Source organism: Lithobates pipiens, unplaced genomic scaffold, assembly GCF_037356315.1.
Source record: "Lithobates pipiens isolate NorthernLeopardFrog02 unplaced genomic scaffold, aLitPip1_a1.2 Scaffold_3, whole genome shotgun sequence".
In the NCBI taxonomy this organism is placed as follows: Eukaryota; Metazoa; Chordata; class Amphibia; order Anura; family Ranidae; genus Lithobates; species Lithobates pipiens.
This window is the reverse complement of record NW_027507790.1, coordinates 243,962,573-243,985,680: the sequence shown is the minus strand read 5'-3', so window position 1 is coordinate 243,985,680 and position 23,108 is coordinate 243,962,573. Positions and strand designations below refer to the sequence as shown.

Below are 23,108 nucleotides of genomic sequence, written 5' to 3'. Positions count from 1 at the left end.
AATAGATAGACCTAGTACATGTAGAGGTTCCTGAGGAGTGGCATGAGGAATAGATAGACCTAGTACATGTAGAGGTTCCTGAGGAGTGGCATGAGGAATAGATAGACCTAGTACATATAGAGGTTCCTGAGGAGTGGCATGAGGAATAGATAGACCTAGTACATATAGAGGTTCCTGAGGAGCGGCATGAGGAAAAGATAGGCTTAGTACAGGTAGAGGTTCCTGAGGAGCAGGGACAGAATAGTTATGAGTTAAGTTCTACTTTAAGACTTCTCTCATTCAACACATTGGCTTGGGTGAAAAATATGTACCAATAATGGCGCCCTATAGGGATGAGAACATATAGCAAACAGCTGCCCCTTTAAAAGTGAACAAATCACTAAACTGTGTAAAATATTGAAATAAAGGATTTGGCGCTATACACGTTCATAAAAAACTTTGCACAAAGAATAAATATATGGTGCATCAAACCTAAATGTGCACTCTAATAAAATAAATTATCATAATAGAAAGCAAAAAGTTCATAAGTGATAAATCCCAACACCAAATCGAAATGCTCTGAGATCAAACTTCCAGTTCTTCCACCACGAATGCTCAGTATGAAGATGGCCACTCACCAGAGATGTTTGACCCCTTTTTACAGGACTGTCAAAAAATGCTGGAACACCAGATTGGATCCGCTAATAGCATAAATCCACCCCAATGGCCACTCACGATGCAACTAGGATGTAAAAAATGACTCCACAGGAGACACAAATAAAAGTCTCATAGTGTATTAATTTTTAATTAAGTAAAAATCCTTGCTCCGGAGGGCAAAGCCTGGTATGCGGTACCAAGCTAGGACCTGGAAGTGACTGATCCTCCGCTTCCGACATATGTTTCGCCGTGATTGGTGTCTTCAGGAATTCTTCAGAGAATCCATCACTTCTGGGTCCTTACTTGATAACCTATACCAGGCTTTGCCCTCCGGAGCGAGACGTGGAACGCACGCCACCCCCAGGGGATTAGCTGACTCACAAACGCTGATTAAACCTAGTCGCAGGCCAGGCACTTCAACATGTGAGTGTAACTGCTATTATTGCTGCTGTTTTTATTTTACTTTATTAAAAATGACTACACTATGAGACTTTTATCCTTGTCTCCTGTGGAGTCATTTTTTACATCCTAGTTCCATCGTGAGCGACCATTGAATGGATTTATGCTATTAGCGGAACCAATCTGGTGTTTCAAAAGCATTTTTTGACCATCCTGTAAAAAGGGGTCAAACATTTCTAGTGAGCGGCCATCTTAATACTGAGCACTCGTAGTGGAAGAACTAGACGTTTTATCTCTGAGCATTTCGATTTGGTGTTTGGATTTATCACTTATGGACATTTTGCTTGCTATTATGACAATTTATTTTATTGATGTGCACATTTAGGTTTGATGCGCTGTATATTTCTTCTTTGTCCAAAGTTTTTTATGAACATGTATAGCACCAAATCCTTTATTTCAATATTTTACTCATTGGCTTGGGTCTGCCACTAGAGTGATGCCCCAGGTTCTGTTCTAACCCAGGTAGACAATACACAACAGAAGAAGGATATTTTAGAACTAGCAGCCATTAAAGCAGTTGAAAAAGACTGCTTTCTCTTTTTGTGGCTGTTGTTCCACTTTAATGACAGCGGATCGATTCCTCAGAGGTTTTTTCTGCTTCACTTAATATATAGACATTGACCTTTCATGGCCTCAGCTCTGGATAATACGGGTAATTATTACATGTGGCTTCCAGGGGTTTATAATCAGTTTATTTGTAAATGGGTCTTTCCTGTGGATTACGCCAGGATTGTGTGCAAAGTCTGAGCAGCAGAACTCAGTCCCTGGTTGTAGTATGGAAAATGCTGCGCCATTCTCGGCAACCGCATGCTGATAAGGATGCCTGGATGACCGAATTGTGAAATATGAAGGGCCGAGAAATCCTTTTTTTGCCCCAACAATGATTTCTCCGCTTTGAGTCAGAACTTTTTGCTGTCGCTTCCAAAAATGTCTCAGTGATTGTACTGAGGGTCCTTTACTAATGCGTTTAGGCACGTTTGCATGGTTCAGGTGTGTCAAGCATTTGTTCAATTAATGAACCCAATTTAATTAACCAAGAGCATCCAATCGGGTTCTGCCTTTCCCGAAACCTAATATCAATTCTGATTGGCTGCAGCAGGAAACTGCACTGTTTTATTATTTAAGCCCTCTTTTATAGCCTGATGTTTTAGCTTTCAACTTCGGTGGCGAAAGATGGAGAGGTTTGACCTCCCTTGTGTACCTCGGAGGAGCTTTAATGTGATAAATAGGAATGTAGCTTTTAATATTCATAACCCTACTTAATGTATCGGCAAGCTTGTCACGAAGTGGAGAAAAATCTATCATCAAAGGATCTGCTCTATTAGAAGACAAAATACTTCATATGTTCAGATGGAGTGATGATTCAGGGTGGCGAGGAGGACCCATTTCATCGTTAAAGGGGAACTCATGTTTTTATCTTTTTGTATTGCAAAAAATAGAATTTTGCCATCATTACAACTTTTATCTACCTATCTATCTATCTATCTATCTATCTATCTATCTATCTATCTATCTATCTATCTATCTATCTATCTATCTATCTATCTCAAAACTTGCTGTACAAATGTACAAAATTCAGTATTTTGCCTCATAGTTTTATTTCCTATATTCATTAATGCCAACTAGTGGACATATTGCTATATTTTCCTGAAATATGTCAATCAATAAAAATTTTAATTATGACCACTAGATGGCGATCAAAATAATCATATTAGACAACACACAGTGATTTTCCATTGCATCTGTGCAAATGTTTGTCACATTTGTGCAGCAATCTTTTTCTAAATAGAACCGAAAAATGTATATAAATCAAAAATCTCTTTTCAGTGTGTTTGGCATTATGTTTTACTTAATTTGGTTTTCTTAAAGCGGAAGAAAAGCCAAACACTGGCTATTCTTAAAAACATTCCCTCCCCCTTCTACCTATCCTGCATAAAAATTATATGTGTACTTAAAGCGGAGTTACGCCCCCCTCAACCTCCAAAAATGAAAAGCCGGCAGCTACACATACTGTAGCTACTGACATTTAACATTAGGACACTTACCTGTCCTGTAGTCCAGCAATGTTGGCACCTCAGCTGATGTTTCCATCAGCTGCCGAGTGCTGCCGCCGCCATTGCCGGTAACGGAACCTGGAAGGAAGCACTGCGGTTTCACAGCCTGGTCCCTACTGCGCGAAGCTCACTGCACTCTCTTACTGGCCCGGTGGAGGAGGAAGGAAGAGGGAGGAGGAGGGAGCCGGACTTCGTTATACCTTGCCGCGGCAAGGTCTGGCGGAAGTGGGGACAGGGTACCTGCCCAAAAGTGGCACCTGGAGAGGGGGAGGAGCCAGATGAGCGGAAGTTCCACTTTTGTGTGGAACTCTGATTTTATTTTTTTAAATCCGGTCCAGCTCCTCTGTGCGCTTAACAATGGCTGTGAATGATAGGACCCATAGTGTCACCCATAGGCTCCTATGGCCCAGCCATTGTTGGCACCCTATCTTTTCCCCTGCAGCAGCCAATCAATGACACAGGGGAGCCAGAGCTGCAGGATCATATGACCGGACCAGAACAGATTTAAAATAGGTAAGTACACAGATCTTTTTTTTTTATACCGAGTAGGCAGGGTAGGTGTGATGGTGGGATGGGGGGCATTTTTAAGAATAGTGTTATGCCCCGTCCACACAATCGGATTTTCCAACAACAAAACCGTGGATATTTCTCCAAAGAATGTTGGCTCAAACTTGTCTTGCATACATACGGTCACACAAATATTGGCCAAAAATTCCAAATGTGAGAACGCGGTGACGTACAGGACGTACAACAAGCTGAGAAAAAGGAAGTTCAATAACCAGTGCGGCTCCTTCTGCTTGATTCAGAGCATGCGTGAACTTTTGTGCAACGGTCTTGTGTACACACAATCGGACTTTCCGACGGGAAATGTTTGAGGTGAGCCTGTTGTCGAAAAGTCTGACCGTGTGTATGCTCCATCGAACATTTGCTGTCGGAATTTCCACACACAAATGTTTGAGAGCAGGCTCTCAAATTTTCCAACAACAAAACTTGTTGTCGGAAAGTCCGATCGTATGTACACAACTTGTTGTATATTCCAACAACAAGTTTTGTTGTTGGAAAATTTGAGAGCCTGCTCTCAAACATTTGTGTGTGGAAATTCCAACAGCAAATGTTCGATGGAGCATACACACGGTCGGACTTTCCGACAACAAGCTCACATCGAACATTTCCCGTCGGAAAGTCCGATCGTGTGTATGGGGCATAAGGCTTTTCTTCCACTTTAAAAAAATAATTATTTGTCAATCTGTTGCAAAGTTTCTTACCTGGTGATCCTGCCAGTAACAGCACTTCCTGTTTCAGGCTGACCACACTAAGCCACAGCCTCCCCATTAGCGGCAGTGTTGTCAGCCTGCTATGTGAGCGCCTACAGTTGCCCATTGAGCTGCCTAGCAAAATTTACTTTATAATTCTCAGCCAGCATTTGTGCACCTATAGGGATTAATTTTCTTACAATCAATTTGAAGTAACCACTTATAACAAATCTTTGTGGTGACACATAAAAAATAAACTCTGTGGAGTTTTCTCAATTTGTCTGGTCTTGTAATGTAACACAAACCTGAGATCCTGTCATCGGTGTTCAGCTCCGTCTGTTACATCTGTGTGATGTATTGTGCTGACACAGACCATATGCCTGCGCCGTAGGCCTGTGTGTAGCCGGGACGTCTGACTGCGGACATGTCATGGTCTTTTTTCAGAATCATTTAAAATTGAATTATTGTAGAGGGTTTAGCTAATGCAAAGAGAACCAGTCACCAGTGGGCATTTGGAACAAGCTGATTTTCCACTTTCAATATATTATATGACTGCCTTACTTTTTTTGGGGATTACCTAACTTTTACCTAACTTTTTTTTTTATTTACTTGTATTCTCTCCCTGCCATGGAAGAAGCATCAAGTTGTCATTGTTCAGCCTGAGCACTATACTGGCTACAGGCACTAAAAAAACAGTGCTGCCATAATTACATGAAACAAATGGAAAGGTTTTTTTTAGCTACTTCAATACTGGGCACTTTCACCCCCTTCCTGCCCAGGCCAATTTACAGCTTTCAGCGCTGTTGCACTTTAAATGACAATTGGGCGGTCATGCAACACTGAGACAGATAGAGCTCTCATATAATATTTAATCACCACTGGGTATTTTGTTTTTTGCTAAACAAATGAAAAAAGACCAAAAATGTTGATTTTTTTTTTTTTTCGTTTGTTATAACATTTTGTAAATAAGTATGTCTTCTCCTTCACTGATGTGCCCTGATGAGGCTGCACTGATTAGGTGGCACTGATGGGCACTTAGGAGGCACTGATGAGGAGGCACTAATATGCAGAACTAATGGGTACTGAAGTAGGCGGCACTGATGAGGAGACACTAATATGCAGCACTAATATGCAGCAACGATGAGGTGGCACTAATATGCAGCACTGATGGGCACTGAAGAGGAGGCACTAATATGCAGCACTGATGGGCACTGAAAAGTCGGCACTGATGAGGAGGCACTAATATGCAGCACTGATGGGCACTGAAAAGGCGGCACTGATGAGGAGGCACTAATATGCAGCACTGATAGGCACTGAAAAGGCGGCACTGATGAGGAGGCACTAATATGCAGCACTGATGGGCACTGACAAGGCGGCACTGATGAGGAGACACTAATATGCATCACTAATATGCAGCAATGATGAGGTGGCACTAATATGCAGCACTGATGGGCACTGAAGAGGCAGCACTGATGAGGAGGCCTAATATGCAGCACTGATGGGCACTGAAAAGGCGGCACTGATGAAGAGGCACTAATATGCAGCACTGATGGGCACTGAAGAGGCGGCACTGATGAGGAGACACTAATATGCAGCACTGAAGGATACTGATATGCAGCACTAATGGGCACTGATAGGTGGCAATAATGGATACTGATGGGCACCGATGGGCGGCAATGATGGGCACTGATAGGTGGCACTGATGAGAAGGCACTGACAGGCATCACTGGTGGGCACTGATTGGCATCACTGGTGAACATTGTTGATGAGGCTGCACTGATAATCACTGTGATGATTATCAGTGCAGATCCCCCTGTCAGGAGAGCCGCTTATCAGCTCTCCTCTACTCACGCTCTGTCAGCATGAGTAGAGGAATGCCGATAACCAGCCAGCACTTCCTAGTGACGCTGTGATCAGCTGTGATTGAACACAGCTAATCACATGGTAACGAGCCTACGTCAGAGGCTCTTTACCGTGATCGGAATGGGGTGTGTCAGAGTAACACACCACACTACCAATCGCCGTGCTGCATGCTCTGGGGGCATGGACAAGCGGCTTGTTCTGAAGGACATCAGCCAGAATGAGAGAGCCTTACGCCTGGCCATCATTTTGCTATAGGCTGGGCGGGATGTGTTTAATTAAAGAGGATCTTCAGTCCCGTCCCCCCAAATAAAAGATAAAAGTCAGTAGCTACAAATACTATAGCTGTTGACTTTTTACTTTACAAAGGTTTTTATTGACAAAAAGCATAGTCATACAGAGCCAACTGACAACGACAATAATCCAAAGTGTACAACATAACTCAAAGTACAGCACCAAAATACAGTGGAATGTGGAGGAACTATAATGAGTAATTATTGCAATAATAAAACTGATCATTAGTATGAATGTAATGTTCAGATGTATAAAGACTAGAACAAATAGCTGCTGACTTTTAATAAAAGGACACTTACCTGTTCAGGGATCCAACGGTGTCCTCACTCGGCTGGTTCTTCTCCAGTGTTCAGGTCTCTGGCACCGGCATGTTAATTTTGGGAAGCTGGTTGTGACTTTAGAACCTGCCTCTCACTTCATGCACGAGCCGCGCTGCTCTTTGTGAATGGTCCTGTAGCCTCCTGGGACCTGGGACATGTCCCGGAGTGCTTCCAGCAAAGAGGGGGGAAGGGGCAGCCAAACAGGCTGGGAAGTGGGAGCGGGTACCTATAAAAACTAGGTACCTTACTACCTCCCCCCCCCAAAAAAAGTGTCCAAAATGGGAGAGGAAGGCTGGGGTGGAGAGGCAGAAATGTGGAACTTCCCCTTTTGGGCGAGGTTCTGCTTTAAGTCCAAGAACAAATGAATATGAGGTACTGAAATCAATCTTTTCTCCTTTAGTTGGGGACTATTGGTTGGGCTTGAGGACTGAACATTGGCAGCTCTAGCACAAAATTGAGCCCCGCTTTGTGCTTTAGAAATGCATGCAGGTTGCATGAGTTTCTTATGCAAACATCTTTTCTGACTATTAATGCTCCTTTTTTCATTTAGAACATTTTCCAGGATCTTTTATAGATCGTCTCGTGCCCTGTACACACGATCTGAAATTCCGCCAGCAAAAGTCCAATGGGAACTTTTGGTCGGTGTGTGTGTGTATGCTCCATCGGACTTTTGCTAGTGGAATAAATACACAAACAGTTATCCCTTATGCCACGTATACATGATCGAACTTTCCGGCAGACTTGGTCCGACGGATCGTAATCTGTCGTACAATTCGATCGTGTGTGGGCTTCAGCTGACTTTTTCTTCCCCAAAACATCCGACGGACCTAGAAATAAAACATGTTTCAAATCTGTCCGACGGACTAAAAATTGGGAAAACCGTTCGTCTGTGTGCTAGTCCGACGTACCAAATATGACGCAAGGGCAGCTATTGGCTACTGGCTATTGAACTTCCTTATTTAGTCCTGTTTACGTCATCACGTTCAAAACAAACGGACTTTTGAACGGACTTAGTCCAGTCGTGTGTGGCCAAGTCCGTTTCGTTCATGAAGTCCGTCGGATCTCCACCGAAAGTCCGTTGGGAAGACCGTCAAACCTATTCCATCGAAAAGTCGGGTCGTGTGCACGCGGCATTAGAGGTAGGCCTGTACTATAATAACAACTTAGGGGTGGAGATTCAGATGCTTACAAATAGCCATTCCCGAATGGTTATTACACCACCCAGTATCATGAGGGGGTTCAGGAAAAGCTAGAGCCAATTAGTTGCGTTGTCTGTATACATATCCTGCTCTTTGACTGAGGCCACAAGCCCTTGAGCCGCAGCTGTGCTCCTGTGCTGGTGGTTGAAAATATAAAATACCTCAATCAACCCTCAGTAATTACTGTTGCAAACTAACTGCATTACAGTAATACTTGACAAAGCTTTAAATGGCCTTTAAATGCAGACAATAGAAATGTATTTAAATTGCAGAGTGTATGTACAGGTTATTTGCTGATTATTAAAGCGTAGCAGAACCTGTATGGTCATACTGTCTGGTTATTAAAGGATAGTTTTTTCATGGTGTCTGTGTGTAATGAGGCAAATCAAACATGTTTGATATCAAGTACAATGAAGATTAATTCTGAGAATGACGGAACATGTTGTATGCGTGTGTGTAAACCTGATAATGTTTATCTTACTTGTAATGTTTAACAAAATTTCATCTGATGATGTCTGTTTCCTGTAGATGCGTTACAGCCAACTAGACTGAGACAATTATCAGGAAAGAGGCGGCCTCTGTTGTACTCGTAAATGTTGATCGGCATTTAGCCTGGAGCTAAATTTCATATATATATTAGAATGGTTTTTCTACCACTACTATATATGACAGCTTATTTCTTCTGCTGTCTATGGTTGTTAAGGATGTGGGCGGTTCCACCACCTGCCACATCCTTAGCAACCGGTGATGTCACCCAGTACCATTCAGTTGCTGGCCGGGAATCCAGCAGGGATAAACATAAATGGCTGTATGTAAACAAAAAAAGGCTTGCTGTCCCCCCATAGTTCATACCAAACACTTAAAATCTCACATAAACCCCACCCAAAAAAAAAATGGCTTGCGGCCCCCCCCATAATTCATATCAAACACTTAAAATCTCATATAAACCCCACCCAAAAAAAATGGCTTGCGGTCCCCCCATAGTTCATACCAAACACTTAAAATCTCATATAAACCCCACCCAAAAAAAAATGGCTTGCGGTCCCCCCATAGTTCATACCAAACACTTAAAGTCTCATATAAACCCCACCCAAAAAAAATGGCTTGCGGTCCCCCCCATAATTCATATCAAACACTTAAAGTCTCATATAAACCCCACCCAAAAAAAATGGCTTGCGGTCCCCCCATAGTTCATACCAAACACTTAAAGTCTCATATAAACCCCACCCAAAAAAAATGGCTTGCGGTCCCCCCCATAATTCATATCAAACACTTAAAATCTCATATAAACCCCACCCAAAAAAAAATGGCTTGCGGTCCCCCCATAGTTCATACCAAACACTTAAAATCTCACATAAACCCCACCCAAAAAAAAATGGCTTGCGGTCCCCCCATAGTTCATACCAAACACTTAAAGTCTCATATAAACCCCACCCAAAAAAAAAATGGCTTGCAGTCCCCCCTTCCCCTAATTTCTATACCAGACCTTTCTGCTGCAGTGTGGATTTTTCTGGGGGAACCCAAGCTTTTTTTTTTTTTTTTGTGTAGAGTCCACCTTGAAAACTGTATCAGACCCTCATCAAGGATAAGGGGGAATCCCATGGCATTTTAAATTTTTTAAAATTTTTTTATTTTGTAAGTTGTCCCCTATTAACATTTACGCCAGATCCTCCACTATTATAAGGGTCCAAATTAGATGAAGGGAATCCCTGGTGATTTGTTTGTGAACAGAAGAAAGTGGTCAAAGCTGTAATTTGCTGCCAATTAAAAAAAAAAAAAAATTGTAAGGCCAAAAGGCCAATAGGACCACAGACAGCCTGAACTGACGGCTGCAGCCAACCAATGTATTTTCATGGACAGTTTCTCCTGTCCACAGAATTTTATGAATGGGAGAAATCCAAGTATTGTTTTACAAACTGTCCATGAAAATACAGCCGATTGGCAACCCTGCCTCTGAGATTGGATGTGCTGGAAGAGTTTTTACTGACTCGTTTTTATAGATGCAGACTCAGAAGCTGCCATTGTGATCCAGCTTTGCTATCTAATCACTCAGCTCCGATCCAGGATGGGTGTTTAGACTTTTCAGAATGCAATGTGTACATGATTGTTCCAGCCAGGATTACAGCCCTTGAGCCTGCACTTTGGAATTCAAGTCAGCAATGACTGCTCCCATATTTCCATCTTCATGGTTTTTTTCTGAGATTGCAATCATTATCTGTGACCAATTTAAATGCAGGTAGTTCATGCTCTTTATGAGGCACTGTTGATTATCAAGTCTTTAGATACAATGGAAGATAAGTGGAAATACTTAATAACATTAATATCAGTTAAATACAGTTTCAGGAGTGGCTACTGTAAGAGCAGATTCACGTAAATGATGCTTGGCGATTAGTAGTTCTGAGGCATACAGCATCAGAACAAAGATTCTATCACTGCCGAATATGTTGTCATAAGAAAATGTTTTCACCCCAGGCTTATATATATATATATATATATATATATATATATATATACTGTGTGTGTGTATATATATATATATATATATATATATACACATATATATATATTTGTAGTGCCGGTTCCTGATGAGCACGTGCTATATGGTTTTTGAAAATGAATATTCCTAAAGGTATTGGGGCTAATTTTGCCAAATGATGGTTTCAGTGTCAGTCTAGCTGGATTGGGCCGAGTTCTCCTTGGCTGCAGGTGTTGCTGTCACGGCCAGCAAGTGGTAGAATGCAGTCTAGTTGGGTGTATTGAGTACCATCATTGTCTCGGAACCAGCCTAGTGGGAGTGTTTTCCTGCTGTGCATTCTGGGAGGTGGTATTTAAGGTACTGCGATCATGTGCTTCAGGGTTCCGGTCCAGAAGATATTTTCAATCTGTTTGGTCCTCCTGACCAGCCCTTATGGCCCTCCTGGCATGGGGTGCGGATCCATGCAATTCCGAGCCTTGGGGCTGGATAGCCTGAGGCGAAGCAACTGCAGGGACAGGCCTGAATGGATATGAGGCCATAATGATTCAAAGGTGGACCGGTGCCGTCTCATCTAGGGAGAGGCCCAGCAACTGGAGAAGCTTCCAGGGGAGGACACTTCTGGAGAAGGCCATGCATAAGGCTGGTTTCTCAGAAGGAGCCTGGAGGCTCAGTTGAAGGACACTTTGTGGATCTATATTCATACGGCATGGCCGGACCATCTGAGAGATACTGGTCCCGTATGATTGTTCTCTAAATTTGTCTACGTCCCTCAGTTACAACCAAGCCTGTGGCAGAGACTTTTATTTCTCAAGTGTTCTACAACCAAGTCTGTGGCAGAGATTTTACATTACTTAACACCCTGCCGGCTGCTAGGCCTAGTGAGAGGAGGTCTATCCGGAGGTTGTGAGAATCCAGCTGTTTATTCTATGAATTTTGCAGTTCCAAAACTACCCGCACTTCCTTTCTAACTCTCTACCTTTTTATCAACAAACTGTGTTATCTTCTAAAATAAATAACCCAAAAGAGGATCCAGTGTCAGTGTCTGCATTTCATTGGGCCATCTACCACGGGAACCTCTAGACAGAGACGAGGTCAAGAAGGTAACGGTAGGCCCAACAAAACCAGCAGCTTTTTCGGGGGTCAGTGATATATATATATATATATATATATATATATATATATATATATATATATATATTATAATATATATAGATCTGCTGCACACTTGAGAGTCAGACGGCAGCTCAACACAGTGGCCTGGGTCTCCAGCTGTCCACCGCGTTCCCTGCCTAGTGCTCCAAAGGGCAGAACTCATGCTCCCTGAGCTTGGAAACTTCAGTTGTCCATCAAAGACTACTCCAACAACAGGGTGACAATGCTTCAATCATTTTACTGCAGAGTTAACATCATTGTTGCCCTGTTAAATGAAGTAGAAAAATAACAGATCTACTGGCAGGATCATTGGGTAATAACGCTTTGGGGTTTATATACTAAAGCTGGAGAGTGCAAAATCAGACTCACTTCTACATAGAGACCAATCATCTTCTAACCTCAACTTGTTCAAATAAGCTTTGACAATAAAACCTGGAAGCTGATTAGTTTCTATGCAGAAGTGAACCTGATTTTGTACTCTCCAGTTTTAGTAAATAAACTACATACAAAAAAGAAATTACCTGTCAGCTGTGGATAAAGATTAATCCCCGCTGAGAGGAAAAAGATGGCTACTATGGCTATAGTGGGCAAATATGAGAGATTTTAGTTTATTTCAAAATCACGTTTATTAACTATCAAAACCTATGTTTCATGGGGGACTCAGAAAGGCAAAAACTACAGCGTTAATGATAGTGACAGACTGGATCGCAATTTTTATTTTGCCCACAGTTTCACTTTATTTTTCATCTTTCTGGCGTATTTTCACCTAATGTGACCCTACAAGTTGTCATACTTCCATGTTCCAGACACATAAGCGTCGTCATAAGGCTGGATCTGTTTTCAGGCCGAAGAACCAACTGGCTGACTTTCTCTGAATGTCCTCCTATGAGTTCAGGTACTTTTGTGTACATTTGTTTTCTTCTTTTTTTGTATTTTTTTTTTTTTTTTTACGAATAAGGAAAAAAAAAAGATTGGAACATGTTAATTCAAAAACAAGCAATTGCGTCTATAAATATAGGAAACATTGGAAGTAAAAAGTCAGTAACTAATACAATCTTGACCTTTTCTACACAGAGGAACCCTTGAAATAATGTTCCAGTCTCAGGGAACCCCTGCTAAAAATGACTATATCTACAACTCATGATGCATTAGTGTGATGGTCAGTGGGAAGAATACTCCTTACATTTGTGGAAGAATTCCCCCCCTTACAGATAGCTAAAAAGGTCAATGGTGTCAGTGGGAACTTATCTGAGAGGCAGAAATTGCCTATTGCTCAAAGAAACCCTATCGACCTCTGGGAGAATCCTAGTTGAGAAACTCTGCCTTAAGATGAGAAAGCAACACCGATATGATAACTATTAGCTACAACTAATGAAATATAAGTGTGATGGTCAGTTGGAAGAATTCCACTCTTATGCCGCCTACACACGATCGGAATTCCAGGCAGAAAAAGACAGATGAGAGCTTTTCATTGGAAAATGCGACCGTGTGTATGCTCCATTGGAATTTAGCTGTCCGAATTTCCACCAGCCAAAAATTGATAGCATGTTCCCAATTTTCCAGATGGAAAAACTTTCTATCGGTAATTCCGATCGTGTGTATGCAATTCCGACACGCCAAAAATCACGCATGCTCAGATTCAACTACGAGACAGAAGCTATTGGCTACTGGCTATTGAACTTCCTTTTTCTAGTCACGTCGTACGTGTTGTACGTCACCGCGTTATAAAGGATCGGAATTTGATGTGACCGTGTGTAGGCAAGACAGCTTGAGCCGAATTCCGTCGGAATTCCGTTGGGAAAACCATCAGAGATTTTTCCGACGAGAATTCCGATTGCGTGTATGCGGCATTACAGATAGCTAAAAAATGGCGTCAGTGGGAACTTATCTGAGAGGCAGAAATTGCTGATTGCTCAAGGAACCTCTAGCAACCTCTGGAGGAACCCTGGTTGGGAAACCCTGATCTATAGCCATTTACACTTTGTGATAGTAAAGTTGAATGTGGATATAGGAGCAGGAAAATGGTGATGAAGTAGTTATGATACAAGGCAGAAGGAGGCCTCATAGGGGTTGATTTACTAAAACTGGAGAATGCAAAATCTGGTGCAGTTGTGCATGGTAACCAATCAGTTTCTAACTTCAGCTTGTTCAGTTAAGCCTTGACAGAAACACCTGGAAGGTGATTGGTTTCTGTGCAGAGCTTCACCAGATTTTGCACTCTCCAGTTTTAGGAAATCAACCTCATAGAGTCATACATATTAGGAAAAGGCCCTTTCCATGTGCAGTAGGGAGTACATTTGGTTTAAAACTTGAACTAAAAGGACAGGCTGGGAGCACCTTAATGCCCAGCCGCTGCTGTGTAGTTCTAAAAGGCACTGCATCGGCACCCCAAGATCTGTGACCAAGCTGTCACCGCAATCAGGAGCTGGTAGGATGGGTTCCTGATGACATCAGCACTGTACAGCTAAAGACAGAAGGATCAGGAGCCCCTCTTATCAGCCTAGGGCCTCAGAGCCTATTTACACCTAAAGGTTTTTCTACACTGGAATTATGTTGCCTAAGCAAGAGTGACATGTCCCTGCTTCTGCAGCCTTCTGGAATATTCCTGTCACATATCTTAGGAGGCTGCAGGAGTAAATACACCCAGCAGCTTGAGGGTGGACCTGGTGGTGTATCATCAGGAGCTGGCTGCAATAACCCAGAAGAGACAGCCAGATCTGATGATGTAGGATGGGAAAATGGTGGTGCTAGACCTGGCGTGTGGCAGCGGATTGTAGGACAGCACTCAATTTGCTGCAAAAATGGTAAGAGGGCATAGGAAAAAAAAGCACTTACGGTTCCTCTGTAAATCGTAGGAAAGAAGGGACAGGTGGAATTAATTCATCTTTCTGTCTACTTTATTATGCCAATATTTTATTTGATTTGCAAGTGCAATTTTCATTTAATTTGTTATCATGTTACCAGAAAGTACAATAACTACTTTATTTTATTTATAATTTATGCCTTTCCACCCACGTGTGTGGGTTATTCACAGTAAGTGAGCTGGTAAATGAAAGCATCTGTTTACACAAAGAAAAATAATAATTTAGGATTAAAGTGTTACTAAACTCACAACAGTAAAATCAGTCTGTATATGCAGTAAAGCATGCTTGTTATACCCGCTGCGGAACCTAAGGGGTTAATCCTCCGCATTGTGTAAAAAGGATGCTTGATCCTGTATGCACACATCCTCCTCTTCTTCCACTGACTCCAGAACATGTCTGGATAAGACAGAGTCTATGGAGTCAGGCTGTACATGCTCAGTGTGTTGCTAGATAGTTTTTTTTTTGTCTTGAGAGGGTGCATGTGATCAGCATAGGGCCAATCAGCATTGTCCAGACAGAGGGTCAGGGGTCCTGGATGCTGATAGAACAGCTCAGTGCAGTATGAAAACTCCTCCTACAGGCTTTTTTTTTTTGTTTTTTAAATACTCTTTATTGAGTTTTCGTGTGAAAAAGAGGGTTACATAATAAAGCCTCTGGGCATACCCTGGCTTAAGCAACATACATTGTAACAGTTCTATAAGATCTCATACATTCTATAGAAACAACTACAAACTTAAACTACTTGTGTCTAGTGATGGCCGAACGGTTCGCCCGGCGGTCGTTTCGCGGCGAATTTCCGACATTCGCGGTCCGCACGTTCGAACGCCTTTTTCCGTCGTTCGCCGCGGCGGACTTACGTGTTTAATGTATACAAGAACTTTAACCTTTGGTGACACGTTTATCATGTGATACAGGACAGCCAATTGAGACATGACAGCACATGGACACTTGTACATTCCCCCTAACCTATAAATACACCCGATCCGGTGGCCATTTTACATTCTTTCTTCTGTTACGATAGGGACAGGTTCCTGTGTGGAGTAGGGAGAGATAAACCACTAGCTATTTGGTACACAAAAGTTCTTTTCAGGACTGGTATAGGTGTTAGGTGTTGATAGGTTTGCTGTGCTGCTGATTCTTGCAGCAGCCTGAGTGTCTTTTGTTAGTTTAGAGAAAGGGAAAGGACGGTGTATGCTACAGGGACAGCCAGATTAGTCTTTCATCATCATCATCATCATCATCATCATTAGCTGTTACTATCAAGGTCCACAAAAGAGCTGTTCCAGTAACCACTAATCGTTCTCTTTTTTTGCCAATTTGTATAGGGACAGGAAGGAAGCAGTGTTGTCAGGCAGTGAGGGTAATTTTAAAGACTTGCTGTTATTATTAGTTCCACAAAGGTTCTTTTCAGGACTGGTATCAGTGGTACAGTAATAGGCTTGTACATGTATAATATTCTTTCTTCCAAATATAGAAAGGATATTATACTTGACTGCTGCCCTTCTGCTGCAGTCTGCTAAACATTCACAACTCACTTGTTCCAGAAAAGTTCTTATAAGGACTGGTAACTTGGTATAGGGTGCTACGGTACATAGGCTTGAGTGCGGTACAGTCTGCTGTTCTGTAAGGACCGCTATCGGTCCACAATAGATAGGGTTGACGTGCACCACTGCTGACCGCTGCCCTATACTGCAGCAGTCCTTCAGCGGTATAGGGACTGACGTACAGTCTGCTAAACACTAATACACAACCTGCTTGGTCCACAAAAGTTCTTATAAGGACTGGTAACTTGGTATAGGGTGCTACGGTACATAGGCTTGAGTGCGGTACAGTCTGCTGTTCTGTAAGGACCGCTATCGGTCCACAATAGATAGGGTTGACGTGCACCACTGCTGACCGCTGCCCTATACTGCAGCAGTCCTTCAGCGGTATAGGGACTGACGTACAGTCTGCTAAACACTAATACACAACCTGCTTGGTCCACAAAAGTTCTTATAAGGACTGGTAACTTGGTATAGGGTGCTACGGTACATAGGCTTGAGTGCGGTACAGTCTGCTGTTCTGTAAGGACCGCTATCGGTCCACAATAGATAGGGTTGACGTGCACCACTGCTGACCGCTGCCCTATACTGCAGCAGTCCTTCAGCGGTATAGGGACTGACGTACAGTCTGCTAAACACTAATACACAACCTGCTTGGTCCACAAAAGTTCTTATAAGGACTGGTAACTTGGTATAGGGTGCTACGGTACATAGGCTTGAGTGCGGTACAGTCTGCTGTTCTGTAAGGACCGCTATCGGTCCACAATAGATAGGGTTGACGTGCACCACTGCTGACCGCTGCCCTATACTGCAGCAGTCCTTCAGCGGTATAGGGACTGACGTACAGTCTGCTAATCACTAACACACAACCTGCTTGTTCCACAAAAGTTCTTATAAGGACTGGTAACTTGGTATAGGGTGCTACGGTACATAGGCTTGAGTGCGGTACAGTCTGCTGTTCTGTAAGGACCGCTATAGGTCCACAATAGATAGGGTTGACGTGCACCACTGCTGACCGCTCACCTATACTGCAGCAGTCCTTCAGCGGTATAGGGACTGACGTACAGTCTGCTAATCACTAACACACAACCTGCTTGTTCCACAAAAGTTCTTATAAGGACTGGTAACTTGGTATAGGGTGCTACGGTACATAGGCTTGAGTGCGGTACAGTCTGCTGTTCTGTAAGGACCGCTATCGGTCCACAATAGATAGGGTTGACGTGCACCACTGCTGACCGCTGCCCTATACTGCAGCAGTCCTTCAGCGGTATAGGGACTGACGTACAGTCTGCTAATCACTAACACACAACCTGCTTGTTCCACAAAAGTTCTTATAAGGACTGGTAACTTGGTATAGGGTGCTACGGTACATAGGCTTGAGTGCGGTACAGTCTGCTGTTCTGTAAGGACCGCTATCGGTCCACAATAGATAGGGTTGACGTGCACCACTGCTGACCGCTGCCCTATACTGCAGCAGTCCTTCAGCGGTATAGGGACTGACGTACAGTCTGCTAAACACTAATACACAACCTGCTTGGTCCACAAAAGTTCTTATAAGGACTGGTAACTTGGTATAGGGTGCTACGGTACATAGGCTTGAGTGCGGTACAGTCTGCTGTTCTGTAAGGACCGCTATCGGTCCACAATAGATAGGGTTGACGTGCACCACTGCTGACCGCTGCCCTATACTGCAGCAGTCCTTCAGCGGTATAGGGACTGACGTACAGTCTGCTAATCACTAACACACAACCTGCTTGTTCCACAAAAGTTCTTATAAGGACTGGTAACTTGGTATAGGGTGCTACGGTACATAGGCTTGAGTGCGGTACAGTCTGCTGTTCTGTAAGGACCGCTATAGGTCCACAATAGATAGGGTTGACGTGCACCACTGCTGACCGCTCACCTATACTGCAGCAGTCCTTCAGCGGTATAGGGACTGACGTACAGTCTGCTAATCACTAACACACAACCTGCTTGTTCCACAAAAGTTCTTATAAGGACTGGTAACTTGGTATAGGGTGCTACGGTACATAGGCTTGAGTGCGGTACAGTCTGCTGTTCTGTAAGGACCGCTATCGGTCCACAATAGATAGGGTTGACGTGCACCACTGCTGACCGCTGCCCTATACTGCAGCAGTCCTTCAGCGGTATAGGGACTGACGTACAGTCTGCTAATCACTAACACACAACCTGCTTGTTCCACAAAAGTTCTTATAAGGACTGGTAACTTGGTATAGGGTGCTACGGTACATAGGCTTGAGTGCGGTACAGTCTGCTGTTCTGTAAGGACCGCTATCGGTCCACAATAGATAGGGTTGACGTGCACCACTGCTGACCGCTGCCCTATACTGCAGCAGTCCTTCAGCGGTATAGGGACTGACGTACAGTCTGCTAAACACTAATACACAACCTGCTTGGTCCACAAAAGTTCTTATAAGGACTGGTAACTTGGTATAGGGTGCTACGGTACATAGGCTTGAGTGCGGTACAGTCTGCTGTTCTGTAAGGACCGCTATAGGTCCACAATAGATAGGGTTGACGTGCACCACTGCTGACCGCTCACCTATACTGCAGCAGTCCTTCAGCGGTATAGGGACTGACGTACAGTCTGCTAATCACTAACACACAACCTGCTTGTTCCACAAAAGTTCTTATAAGGACTGGTAACTTGGTATAGGGTGCTACGGTACATAGGCTTGAGTGCGGTACAGTCTGCTGTTCTGTAAGGACCGCTATCGGTCCACAATAGATAGGGTTGACGTGCACCACTGCTGACCGCTGCCCTATACTGCAGCAGTCCTTCAGCGGTATAGGGACTGACGTACAGTCTGCTAATCACTAACACACAACCTGCTTGTTCCACAAAAGTTCTTATAAGGACTGGTAACTTGGTATAGGGTGCTACGGTACATAGGCTTGAGTGCGGTACAGTCTGCTGTTCTGTAAGGACCGCTATCGGTCCACAATAGATAGGGTTGACGTGCACCACTGCTGACCGCTGCCCTATACTGCAGCAGTCCTTCAGCGGTATAGGGACTGACGTACAGTCTGCTAAACACTAATACACAACCTGCTTGGTCCACAAAAGTTCTTATAAGGACTGGTAACTTGGTATAGGGTGCTACGGTACATAGGCTTGAGTGCGGTACAGTCTGCTGTTCTGTAAGGACCGCTATAGGTCCACAATAGATAGGGTTGACGTGCACCACTGCTGACCGCTCACCTATACTGCAGCAGTCCTTCAGCGGTATAGGGACTAAGAGTTTTGTCACAGGGTCATTTAAAAAATGACATGCAGAGGAAGAGGCAGGCCCTTCCGCAGGGGTGGTAGGGGTAGGGCAGGAGCAACAGGCTTGAGCCAAAGTGGGAAGTTGCAGAAGGTGCGTTCAATTACTTTAAAGGATGCACCAGACTTGGTTGAGTGGCTCGCTCAGCCTTACTCTTCTGCACCCTCCTCATCCTCTCGATCTGCACCCTCTTCTTCACTCTCTGCTATGTGCACCCCCAAAGACACTACCACCAACAACACGACCACCACCACCACCACCACATACCTTCCGCTTGAGTCACTGGAATTATTTTCCGATCCATATCAAGAGGACATTTCTGATGCGCAGCCACTCTTGGTATTGGATCAGGAAGAGGAGGTAGCAACAAGCGCTACTCAGCAGTCTGACGCCAGTACCCAGATCAGCCCAAGGAGGAGGTTGGTCCCCGGTGTTGCTGCCTACTCCGAGATCTCTACTTATAGCGGTGGGGAAGGTGACGTTGATGATGACGTGTCTAGTGATGTCACGTGGGTGCCCACAAGAGAGGAAGAGGAGGGGAGTTCAGAGGGAGATATGGACCAGCAGATAGGGAGGAGAAGCAGCAATGACTTACATTGCACAGCAGGGACAAAGCAGACTGCAAATGTATCAGGAGCGAGTCATCGACCATGTACGGTCACATCTGGCGCTCCCAGGACACCGGCACATGGCTCCGCAGTGTGGGCTTTTTTTAACGTGTCCGCTGCTGACAATAGCGTTGCCATCTGCAATCTTTGCAGTCAACGCGTTAGTCGCGGTAAGCCCAATACTCACCTAGGGACGACCGCCTTAAGAAGGCACATGAGCAGCCATCACCGAGCCCAGTGGGAGCAACGGAACACACAAAGCCACACTGCAGGCTCTCACCGTCCAGCCTCGTCTTCTACTTCTCCTTCTCCTCTCTCCTCACAATTGTCCTCCACTCCACCTTCCATCACGCCAAGCTCACATTTTTCTGCAAAAAGGCAGGCTTCCGTGGGCCTAATGTTTGAGCGTAAAAAAATGATGATGCCGGATAACCCTCTTGCCCAACGGTTGGCGGCTGGCTTGTCAGAACTCATAACCCGCCAACTACTGCCATATAAACTGGTGGACTCGGAGGCCTTTCGCAAATTTGTGGCCATTGGAACACCACAATGGAAGGTCCCAGGAAGGAAGTATTTCTCAGAGAAGGGCATCCCAGAGCTATATGGCCATGTTCAGCGGCAAGTGAATGTATCTCTGGCACACAGTGTCGGTGCCAAGATACATCTGACCACAGACACGTGGTCTAGCAAACACGGGCAGGGAAGGTATATCAGTTTTACTGCCCACTGGGTGAACCTTCTGACGGCCGTCAAGCATGTAACCCGTGGCACCCGTGTAGATTTGGTTTTACCGCCACGGATTGCATGCAGGCCTGACTCTTCTTCTCCTCCTCCTACTCCATCCTCCTCCCTCTCCTCCTCAGCTGCCTCCTCCTTTTCCGCTGCTAGCGTCTCTTCCACTGCACCGCCCAAGCTCCCCAGAACCTATTCCACATGCCAGGTGAGACGTTGCCATGCCGTGCTGCGTCTGTTGTGCCTGGAAGCAAAGAGCCACACTGGCCCGGCACTCCTTTCAGCTTTGCGTTCACAGGCAGATGAGTGGCTAACACCGCTCAATTTGACAGTTGGTAAAGTGGTGTGTGACAACGGTGCCAATCTGCTTAGCGCATTGAAACAGGGCAAAATCACGCACGTGCCGTGCATGGCACACGTCTTAAACTTGGTCGTGCAGCGATTCCTTGTCAAATACCCTGGGGTCCAGGACATCTTGCGGCAGGCAAGGAAAATCTCGGCCCATTTCAGAAGATCTTACACGGCCATGGCTCGCCTTGCTGACATTCAGCGGCGACACCATCTGCCGGTCAGACGTCTTATTTGCGATTGCCCGACGCGATGGAACTCAACCTTCTATATGCTTGATAGGCTGCTCCAGCAGAAACGTGCAGTTAACGTCTACCTGTATGAACTCTGCGAAAGAAACGGTTCTGGGGAGCTGGGTTTTTTTTCACCGCGCCAGTGGCTGCTCATGCGCGACACATGCAGACTTCTGCGGCCATTTGAGGAGATCACCAAACTGGTCAGTCGCAGCCATGGCGCCATCAGTGACATGGTACCTTATGCCTTCTTTCTGGAGCGTGCATTGCGTCGTGTCATTGATCAGGCTGTGGAGGAGCAGGAGCGGGAAGATGAGGAAGTCGCAATGCTGGATGAATTCCCAGGGGGGGCTACTCTATCTGAGACAAGTCAACAACAGGAGTCTGATGAGGAGTCAGAGGAGGATGGTGCCGGGGCGGATGAGCAGGAGCAAGAAGAGCATGCTTTAAACCTTTCTGGGATCCCTGTTGTGCGTGGATGGGGAGAGGAGAATGAAGAGGACGACATTATCCTGGATGATGAGCAGGAGCCAGGCCACCACACCGCTTCCACTTTAGTGCAAATGGGGGCCTTCATGCTCCAGTGTTTTAATAGGGACCCCCGTATAAAAAGCATGAGGGTCAAGGACCAGTACTGGGTGGCAACGTACTTAGACCCCCGGTACAAACACAAAATGGCGGAAATGTTACCGCCGTCGCAGAGGGCTGTCAGAATGCAGCACTTCCAGGCCTTGCTTCGAGAAATGCTGCATTCTGCTTTTGCGTGCGCTGGCAGAGGAGCAATTCCCACTCCCAGAGAAGGATTTGCGGGTACCAATCCAACAGCGCCTGCAAGAAGAGGCCGGTTTGAAGATGTGTTGGTGACTTCGGATATGAGGTCATTCTTTCAGCCGACCCATCGACAGGTGTCATCCGGATCCAGCATCAGGGAACGCCTAGACCGTCAGGTGTCCGACTACATTGGGTTAACGGCCGATGTGGACGCTCTGAGGAGTGATGAACCCCTAGACTACTGGGTGGGCAGGCTTGACCTCTGGCCAGAGCTTGCCCAATTTGCAATCGAACTGTTGGCTTGCCCCTCATCCAGTGTCCTGTCCGAAAGGACGTTCAGCGCAGCAGGGGGGATTGTGACCGATTTCTAAAAATGAATGAGGCATGGATCTCGGAGGAATTCAACACATGTGACCAGTAGACCATGTATATGTCTATAAACTATTTTTTTAATCAAGCACACAGACCTTCTTAATTCATTTGGCTCACTTCCTTGACCCAAAAAAGCACACCGTACTATATGCCCCTACCCTCCTCTTTGAAGAGGTTGAGCGGTGTCATATTTCTACTGGGGCTGCTTATGATATCCCTGTGCTGTGCTGACTTCCTCCTGGGGGTTCTTATTATGAAGGGATCACACTATCCCTGTGCTGTGCTGACTTCCTCCTGGGGGTTCTTATTATGAGGGGATCACACCATCCCTGTGCTGTGCTGACTTCCTCCTGGGGCTGCTTACGATGCTGCTGTCAGTGCTGTATGTCACGGTGCTGCTGTCAGCGCTGTATGTCACGGTGCTGCTGTCAGCGCTGTATGTCACGGTGCTGCTGTCAGCGCTGTATGTCACGGTGCTGCTGTCAGCGCTGTATGTCACGGTGCTGCTGTCAGCGCTGTATGTCACGGTGCTGCTGTCAGCGCTGTATGTCACGGTGCTGCTGTCAGCGCTGTATGTCACGGTGCTGCTGTCAGCGCTGTATGTCACGGTGCTGCTGTCAGCGCTGTATGTCACGGTGCTGCTGTCAGC

General features: G+C 45.0%; 2 protein-coding genes across 2 annotated transcripts in view; one reads left to right on the top strand and one right to left on the bottom strand.

The window, feature by feature from the left end:
* Positions 1–23,108, top strand: part of RAB27B (RAB27B, member RAS oncogene family) — a 380,975-nt gene that overhangs the window by 5,085 nt on the left and 352,782 nt on the right. The gene's annotated exons all lie outside the window — the stretch shown is intronic.
* The window catches only part of LOC143941264 (uncharacterized), a 221,326-nt gene that overhangs the window by 187,328 nt on the left and 10,890 nt on the right, over positions 1–23,108 (bottom strand). The gene's annotated exons all lie outside the window — the stretch shown is intronic.